Consider the following 10,128-nt stretch of genomic DNA (forward strand, 5'->3'; position numbering starts at 1 on the left):
CACACCAACATCAAAACCTCATCCCAACTGTAAAGTATGGTGGAGGGAGCGTCATGGTTTGGGGCTGCTTTGGTGCCTCAGGGCCTGAACAGCTTGCTATCATCGACGGAAAAATGAATTCCCAAGTTTATCAAGACATTTTGCAGGAGAATGTAAGGCTATCTGTCCGCCAATTGAAGCTCAACAGAAGTTGGGTGATGCAACAGAACAACGACCCAAAACACAGGAGTAAATCAACAACAGAAGAAAATACGCCTTCTGGAGTGGCCCAGTCTGAGTCCTGACTTCAACCCGATTGAGATGCTGTGGCATGACCTCGAGAGCAGTTCACAGCAGACATCCCGAGAGTATTGCTGAACTGAAACAGTTTTGTAAAGAGGAATGGTCCAGAATTCCTCCTGACCATTGTGCAGGTCTGATACGCAACTACAGAAAATGTTTGGTTGAGGTGATTACTGCCAAAGGAGGGTCAACCAGTTTATGAATCCAAGTGTTCACATACTTTTTCCACCCTGTACTGGGAATGTTTACACGGTGTGTTCAATAAAGACATGAAAACGTATCATTGTTTGTGTGTTATTAGTTTAAGCAGACTGTGTTTGTCTATTGTTGTGACTTAGATGAAGATCAGATCAAATTTTATGACCAATTTATGCAGAAATTGTATTTCCAAAGGGTTCACATACTTTTTCTTGCCACTGTATGTATTTAAAGGGTGCTTCTTGGCACTAGGGCCATCTAAATTCCAGATAAATCACAGACTATTCCAGAACTGTCTTTGACCCTCTCAGCCTTAACCCGATCTTCATTAACGTGATATTCATCGACATAAAAAGTCCCCCTTATCTGGACTGTGGGACAGGTGCTCCGGGTTGCTATGGTAAGCGAGGGAGAAGGACGGACAGCCTGTTTATTGGGCCGGACGCCAGTTTGACAATGTGCTGACTGGCCCCTCCAGAATTCAAAGCTGGACCGATGTGTGGCCTGTTAGTTGTGTATGACCCCCTCAAATTCGCTCACTATTTGCTCCCTTGCCCACCTGGGAGGGCAGGTGGGTGTTGGGAGGTGGGCAGGGGGCAGAGGGTGTTATGTTCTTACAAAAGGCATGGCAGGTTGTATAAATAGACCTGGAGACCATTCGGACTCCAACACGCACCGCCACTGGCCCGCGACACCTAACATTTTCAAAGTCGACCCCTTCTGAGAGACAGAAGAGGGGGGATTGGGGGGGGGGGGGGCATTTTTGGCAAGTGGGGTGAGGTCCTTTTTTTGGAATGCGTGGCACTTTATATTTAAACTAGGCTCTGAGAACCCCCCTACAGCCCCCCCCCACCCCCAATAACACTCTGTAACTCCGACCACCCCTCTGCTAATTCAATACCAACAAACCCCCACATTGTTTATTTGTATTATTAAACAGGACACCCTGGTTTGTAAATGCTATTTTCGGGGGGGGGGGGGGGCTGTCCACATGAATATTGCATGGCATGGCATCCTTCATGTATTTTTCAGTTTTTTGGGGATAAACACAAGGCCACATTTTTCACCCAAACACTGGAGTTAAGCCTGATAGTGAAAATACACTATATAAAAAATAAATAAAGTATCTCGATAAAGTACTCTCATTAATATCACGTTTGAAAAGTGAATTCAAGAGATTTTCCCCATTTTGATTCATGCTGTCTGTGCCAGAGTGCGGGATATTTGTGCTGGGAAAGTTTCAGATGATGTATGTATCTATCACTCTTCGCCAAGTAAACGACATGTTTATACTTGTTTTTCTCCCTGGGAACACGTGTGTAAAATTGCAATGAGTAAGAAGATAGATTTGGCAAACCATGCAGAAAGATGGGGAAATATTGAGAGGATCAACGATGCTATTGCATGCAAAGGTTGAAGGAGGGGGTCTATCAGTTCAAACATTTATCCATACAAAAGTATCTGAAAAGACACGTTTATTTAATCAGCAACATAAAGTATCAAGATACACATTTCAGTAGTTATTCATTGTTATAATGCACTTATAAACGATTAAATAAACATGAATTACCTTTATAAACGTTACCTAAATGTAAAGTGTTACGCACATTTCTTCTATAGCATGCCACACGCACTGTTTACTGCATGCAGTAACAAAAAAAATGGAGAAGGTTGCACCAGTTCACATGGAAATGTACAGTGAAACTGGATGTGACTGATCGTATGTAATGAAGTGAAGAAATAGGACGAGAATGGAGGGTGTCAGTTGCATGCCCTGACATGGAGTAAACCACCCTTGGCCTTTAGGCCAGCTGCCTCTGCCAAGTGTGTGTGTGTGTGTGTGTGTGTGTGTGTGTGTGTGTGTGTGTGTGTGTGTGTGTGTGTGTGTGTGTGTGTGTGTGTGTGTGTGTGTGTGTGTGTGTGTGTGTGTGTGTGTGTGTGTGTGTGTGTGTGTTACGTGACTGAGACCCAAATAGAGGACCCAGCTGTTATTTTAAGGCCTTTTAGAGGTGAGTCACCTTGGAGTGGGGGGGGCATTCTATTGGCAAACTATTGTGCAAACACCGCACTGCACTTGACTTTAAAGGCAGTTTCCCTGACGTTCAGAGGTAAACTCTGCAGATGTCGGCTCAAAGATAAACTACCTTTAAAAGTCAAGTACTGCGATGTCTACAAATTGTGTGTTGTTGTTTCCAGAAATATTTGTTTGCAACAAGGCATGAAAGTAAAACTGGCAAAGAAATTCACTTTTTGTCCTGAAATGTTTGGGGAAAATCCCACACAACACATCACTGAGTACCACTCTTCATATTTTCAAGCATGGTGTTGGCTGCATTGTGTTATGGGTATGCTTGTCATTGGCAAGGACAAGTGAGTTTTTTATGGTTGAAAAGAAACAGAATAAAGCTGAACACAAGCAAAATCGTAAAGGAAAACCTGGTTCAGTCAGCTTTCCAACAGACACTGGGAGACACATTCACCTTTCAGCAGGACAATAACCTAAAACACAAGGCCAGATATACACTGGAGTTGCTTACCAAGACGACATTGAATATTCCTGAGTGGCCTAGTTACAGTTTTGACTTAAATCCGCTTGAAAATCTATGGCAAGACTTGAAAATGACTGTTTAGCAATGATCAACAACCACCTTGACAGACCTTGAAGAATTGTAAAAATAGTGTGCAAATATTGTACAATCCAGGTGTGCAAAGTTCTTAGAGACTTTCACAGCTGTAATTGCTGCCAAAGGTGAATCTAACATGTTTTGACTCAGGGGGGGTTGAATACTTATCTAATCAAAAATATGTATATACATATATATTCATTTTTTGGGAGGGGAGGTGAATACTTTCTGAAGTCACTGTATGTGTATTCGTCCATAGCCGTAACCTTATCTACACGTGGTTTCCAGCATGTCCATGGGTTCGGTCTCTGTGTATTTGCGTAAAGCGAGAAGGCCCCAGTGCTCATGTAAGACAGTGAAAGCCAACCCCAGCTACCGTGAATCAGTTATATTTAGACACGCCGCAACAGTAACCCCAGCTGAGCACAACGTTCGTACAGCATTGTATTGTCTTACACGGGGTAGGGGTTTAGCATTCGCGCTTCACACCCCTCAAGTACACTCTTCGACTGTCCCCATAAGAGAACCCTTTGAAGAGTCCCTTTTGGTTCCAGGAAGAACCCTTTTGGTTCCAGGTAGAACCATTTTGGGTATCATGTAGAACCCGTTAGCGGTTAGAGCATTGGGACAGTATCCAAAAGGTTGCTTGTTCGAATCCCCGAGCCAGCAAGGTGGAGCAACGCAGTTAACCCCCACAACAACTTCCCCCCCGGGTGCCGATGAGGCAGCCTCCTGCAGTTCTCTAATTAAGAGAGGTTGGGTTAAATGCGGAAGACTGAATGCATTCAGTTGTGCAACTGACTAAATATACCCTTTCCCTTCCCAAAAAGGGTTCTCCTATGGGGACAGCCGCAGAACCCTTTTGGAACCCATTTTCCTAAGAATGTAGATGATGATTTGTGGCGAGTGCTCAGAGTAGCGATCGGATGTCACACTGTGTCTGTTGAACCAATCAAGGACAACCTCCTCTCCCGTCTGACACTCTCTCTCCCCTAGACCTAAAAAGAGGGGAGGAGGAAAACCAATCGGCATGGATGGAGGCATTGGAACAAAGCCAACACCTTGACTAAGCAGAGAGAGGGAAAGCTGCCCTAGGTGATGGATATCGTTGGCCTGACACCCTATCCTACCTCTGTAGTGTACATGCGGTGTGCACACACACACACACACACACACACACACACACACACACACACACACACACACACACACACACACACACACACACACACACACACACACACACACACACACACACACACACACACACACACACACACACACACACACACACACACACACACACACACACACACACACACACACACACACACACATGGCACATGAACACATGATCAAAGCCACTTGACCAACACAGCTGTTACCAACACAGCCTATACACACACACACTGGCACACGCAGCCACACTTCGACAGATAAGACACCCATCATCAATCAGTTCCAAACAGACACACTATGATACATGCTGTCACTTGTAATTTCAAACACCCACCTCTCTCTCTCTCTCTCTCTCTCTCTCTCTCTCTCCCTCTCTCTCTCTCTCTCTCTCTCTCTCGATACAGGAGGTTGTTCTATAGTAGCTACTCTCAATCTGTCCATCTCTTTTCTTCCCATTGCTACTAGCCTGGTTGCCAGATCCATTACGGCTCCAGCCAACAGTCAAACCTGACTACAACAACAACCACCTGTGTTTGCTAGAGCAGAAACAGAACTGGCAACTCAGCTACCCTGCTCCCATCTCAAAGGGAACATCGTATCTTACCACTCAGAGATATGGCAGCACATTTCACCTTCCTCAACTGTGTCTACACTGGCTCTCACAGTGACACTGTTCAGGGGCCAATGGAAAGGGTGGATAGAAGTGTGCGTGTACGTGTGTGTGTGTGTGTGTGTGTGTGTGTGTGTGTGTGTGTGTGTGTGTGTGTGTGTGTGTGTGTGTGTGTGTGTGTGTGTGTGTGTGTGTGTGTGTGTGTGTGTGTGTGTGTGTGTGTGTGCGTGCGTGCGTGCGTGCGTGTGTGTGTGTGTGTGTGTGTGTGTGTGTGTGTGTGTGTGTGTGTGTGTGTGTGTGTGTGTGTGTGTGTGTGTGTGTGTGTGTGTGTGTGTGAGTGAGTTTCCTGGAAAACTCCCGCCATGTGCTCTAACAGGAACTCTGTCTGACTGTCAGCTCAGCAGATCTCTGTGCCATGAGCAGGGAGCAGGGGGGCTATAGAGTCTAAACCAGCTACTGTACGTAGTCTGTCCAGCACCCTCTTAGCACTAGAGGCCAGACTGACTGACGGACAAACAGGAGGGCAAGGAAACAAGTTAACAATAGAACATGTTCCAATTAGTTTGCACTAAAGGTTAAAAAAGACCGCATACTGCCATGTGCTTTAATGACAAGGTATCAACCCGTAGGTCTTCATCAGGTTTCTCCAATTGGTTTGCAAACATTCGCCAAGTTGAACGCACCTCTGATGTAATGTAACATAGCGATAATGTCTTTGAGACATGGCGTAAAAACAGGGTGGGACGTTGAAAGAACCTGAGAGTTGACAGCTTTAAGAGTAAACAGTCCATTCTTGATTAATAAAAGGGAAATCCGTGGCATTGGATGCGACTCAGGTTGTGTGTGTGTTTTCTACCCAGAAGGTCCCTGATTCTGATAACAAGTTGAAAATCCACAGACACAACTTCCTACCATACATTCCCTTTCATCTCCCTGGTGACAATGTGCTGCAATCAGTCCTGGTGATCTACAGAACCAATCAATGGTTTGGCTCAAGGGTTATCCAACAGAGTTTGTTTACGTCCCAAATAGCACCCTATTCCCTATATAGTGCAACACTTTTTTCCCCAGAGACTTACGGGAGAGCCCTATGGGCCCTGATCAAAAGTAGTGCACTATAAAAGGAGAAAGGTGCCATTTGGGAAGCAGTCTTTTCCTTTGCTTCTCGCTAATGAAAAACAGGAGTGAACTGGACCGCCATTGATCTCTGTGTCGGCTAAAGTGCAAGTCATCAGTGTTTGATTAGTGTGGCTGTACACTCTCTTACCCTCGCACTGTGTCTTCTTCTCCGATCTGTTCTTGCAAAGGCTAGTGATGCGGTGCCTAGCAAAGGCTACCTCTTAGCTTGGTGTGATATGCAGGCAGAGTGTACTAAATCGCACACTAGCATGTCGGGGACACACACAGCTCTAAACCTTTAGCTGAGTGTGACTTTCCTTTAATCTCCTAAATGAGAAAGCGGCATCATGGCGATGACATTGATGTCATCCCGAAAGAAACAAAAGAGTCTTACACCTCTCTGGATTGCCTCTGCCATTACTTTAATTAAAATGGTGCGGAGACAAAGAAATAGAGAGAAAGAGAAAGAAAGAGAGGGAGGGAGAAAGAGAGAGAGAAAGGGCCCGTTCCCTCTATGTAGGGAGAACAAAACAAAGAGGATTAATGTTGAAATGCTGAACCTTTTCCTGATTAAACCCACAAGGGGAGATCACAGCGAGGTCCAGAGCGAAGCAGCAGGATTGCTGCCTTCTCTGTGTTGTTGTCAGTGGCGGCTATTGTTGCAGGCTGCAGTGAAAAATGTGTAAATGGTGGTCGAATCCTGAAAAGACAACACAACTGCAGCCACAGTTGTATATGAGATAAACTTAACGTGAATGAAATTGAAGAGAAAAGGAGAGAGATGAACCAGAAACGTCACAAAATAGAGGGATATTGTAGCCTACTTGTTAGCATTGTCACTGTTTTGTAATGGTATTTTTAGCACTGTTAGCATTGTCTTCATCCAATGTTTATATGACGTCAGCCATAATGGTTTTTGGGAGGAGGTTAGCAAGTCCTGTCCCAAGCTTTCAAACAATACAAAGTGAGAATACCGTATGTCATGCATTCTACCAGGTACTTTTTGTTGGGTAGCCTCGGTGAGCTAGTGACGTGTGCCGTTGCTAGCAACATGGCCCATCACCATGACTGCTCCCTTTGTTTTCTCCATAGTGTTTCCCTGGGACTCTGGCGTTAACAGGTTTTCCTTGAACGGCCATGAATCGCTCACTTTGTTTAAGCTTCATGTCAGGAACAGTGCATTCGTGCCAGAGTTGAAATGTCGAGGAGGGACACTTTGTAGCATTTGTTGGGGGACAATGATAGATGACCAAGGCCAAATACCTGGACCACTGCCCCCATCTGGATGAGATGGTTGCCTGGGAGAGATCAGCTGGAGGGAGCCTGGATACAAGCTGCCGTGGCTGGGATGCTTTAAGGGGGTTAAGGGGGAAAGGGGGTTGCTGGGGGGGGGGTGATGACTGGTTAGGCGTCTTTCCCCTAAAATAGCCTGCGTCGTCGCTACGGGAGGGGGCGGATACACAACCTTGGTAACGGGGACTTGTTTACGCACAAACACCTCCCTGTGCCTGACGATGACCTTTAAGTCCCCTCTTGATGAGTGCACCGAAATAGTTTTGGACGCGCTCCCATTCGCACGCATTCTCACGTACACACACGCGCACACACACGCGCACACACACGCGCACACACACACACACACACACACACACACACACACACACACACACACACACACACACACACACACACACACACACACACACACACACACACACACACACACACACACACACACACACAGCAGCAGCAGCACAGACATACATGTATTCAAAAGAAAGCTACCCATTCACATGTCCGCTTCCAAATATGTAAACATAAACACTTTCCCACGTGTAACTTGAAGCTGTCTTATACACAGACCCATTCAAGTAAACAAAAAAATCTCACACTCGCCAACGCAGTCGGAAAAGATGACTACACACACTGAAGACCAAACACGACACTCAATATTCACAAACAAACCGCTCTCTTATCCCCTTGTAGGACCGCTCCGTATCTGACACCTCCTCAGAATAAGATCTTCAGCAGAAGCTCCTCTAGGGGAGAGTGTGTCGGTTGGCCCTCTGCGACACAGCAATCACCCACCACCACCATAGCAGGAGTGTGACAATTGCCCAAGAGGTGTCATAACAGCTGCTTCGGTTGCGGCGACATAAATAACCATGGCCACCCGATGAACTGTCTCCCCAACAATGCACGCTTCCCCCAGCTGCCTCATGGCCCAATGGAAGTCTGCCTGGCTGCCCCTGCTGTGTGGAAGCCCCTCAACACGAAGAAGGAAGAGATCGTACTGTCAGACAGTCGACCCAAGACAGGCGATAACACTGTACTTGAACCAACCGCGCAACAAAGCATACTTTACACGGACATTAGCAAGGTATTACAGAGCTCGTAGGTTGTCACCATAGCTGGCGTCGGTAGGCTATATGTAAAATAATGGGACTACCATCTTTTTGCATGTACTTAACCATGGCTAGCTCATCTGCTAGCATCCTAAATTGCAGCAAATGTCAACTTTAGCTTAGGACAATTGATGTCATGCTATATTTTGGACGAGGTAAACTGAGCTTCATGGTGAGATTTTGGAAATGAGGTGACAGGTCAGAGGTCAGCTCAAGCCATATAACTCCCATACCGGTCAGCACCCCTCTTTTGATGATCCTGGGATGGGCTCTGGCCTCTGACCTCTGGTGAGACCACTGAAGGAACCGGTCAATCAATCAAACCTCTGTTATAAAATGAGCGGAGAAGTGTGCTTGAACTGATAAGCTGAGGCCAGAGAAAGACAACAAAATATACTTTATTTTTCCATAATTAAATTACAGAACATGTTCAAAACTTATTTTTCCCACATCTCTGCTATCTGGCTTATATTGGACAAAAAACGGAGCAAGATTTTTGCTCGTCATGTCATTCAATTGAATAAGACTCGAAGGTTTCATTATAAAAGCACTTTTTCTCAAGTCATTTTTATAACTAGGCCAGATCCTAAGCCTGTCCTGAAGCAAGCATAGGCTGGCACAGCAAGGCCATAAGAAAATCCCTCGGGTAACTAGAGACGAAGATGGGAACCTTGAGTCGTTCCAAACCCCTGAGTTTGAGATGGAAACCTGGATTTGGCTTATGAAGAGGTCTTAATGTCCCCCAGGGGACTGCTAGCTTGAGCATTAAGCCAGCCCTCTCCTCCACTAACCCTCCCTCGTCCCCCCTCCTCTCCCTTGCTCCTGTCATCCTGGGCTCTCCATCCGACTACTCCTTATCTCCTCCCCGCATCGTAGACGTTCAGACAGTGCTGCTTGTCTTCCTGGTGGTTCAGATAAGATAATTTGTGATCCTTAATGGCACCAATGTTCCCTATATAGTGCAATACTTTTGACCAGAGCTCTATGGGCCCTTGTCAAAAATAGTGCATCATATAGGGAATAGGGTGCCGTTTGGGACGCAGTGAGAATCTATTCTCGGTTAGAGCTGCCAAGAGCCGCAGCCAGCTCCTCTCAAAACAACAGCCCTCGTGTAATCGTCCCGTCTTACCCATGCTCTTTATCGCCACCATCCAATCTCCCCACGTCAGATACTAGTCAGACGGCTTCATGTGCGACTGACATTTGTTTAGACATAAGTGGACCGCGACGGTGCTTCCAAAAACAATGACAGTTGTCGCAGCCAATCGACGTGTATTGAAGTGGCGGCTGGTGGTGTTATCTCGGACGAAAATAACGTCTTGAGCTATTCAGCTCCAGTCATTTATGCTCGCGCCAGCCCAAAAAAGTTGGGTTTAGGGTGGAGGGGGTGTTTGATGCGTTGAGATGGACAGCCAAATCAGTTGACAGTCTCAGATGAAACAGTTCCCCAATCTGGTTAAGCATGAAGATAGAAAGAGCGATATCATTTAGAACTTGCAAACTCCCTCCTCAATCTTTTCTCCATCTATCCGTTCGCTGAAACACGTGCTGGAGAAGTGGACTTGTGCAGTGTTTTCAGTAAATGTTTTCTCTCTCTCTCTCGCTCTCTCTTAAAACTTTGTGGCCTACTTTCGGGGGGCCTTTGAAAAATTGTGTTTGGCGCATGGTGGATGAATGTTAGCGGGGAGGAGGGGAGCGAAGCAGCAAGGGA

Source organism: Salvelinus namaycush, chromosome 2 (assembly GCF_016432855.1).
Source record: "Salvelinus namaycush isolate Seneca chromosome 2, SaNama_1.0, whole genome shotgun sequence".
Classification (NCBI taxonomy): Eukaryota; Metazoa; Chordata; class Actinopteri; order Salmoniformes; family Salmonidae; genus Salvelinus; species Salvelinus namaycush.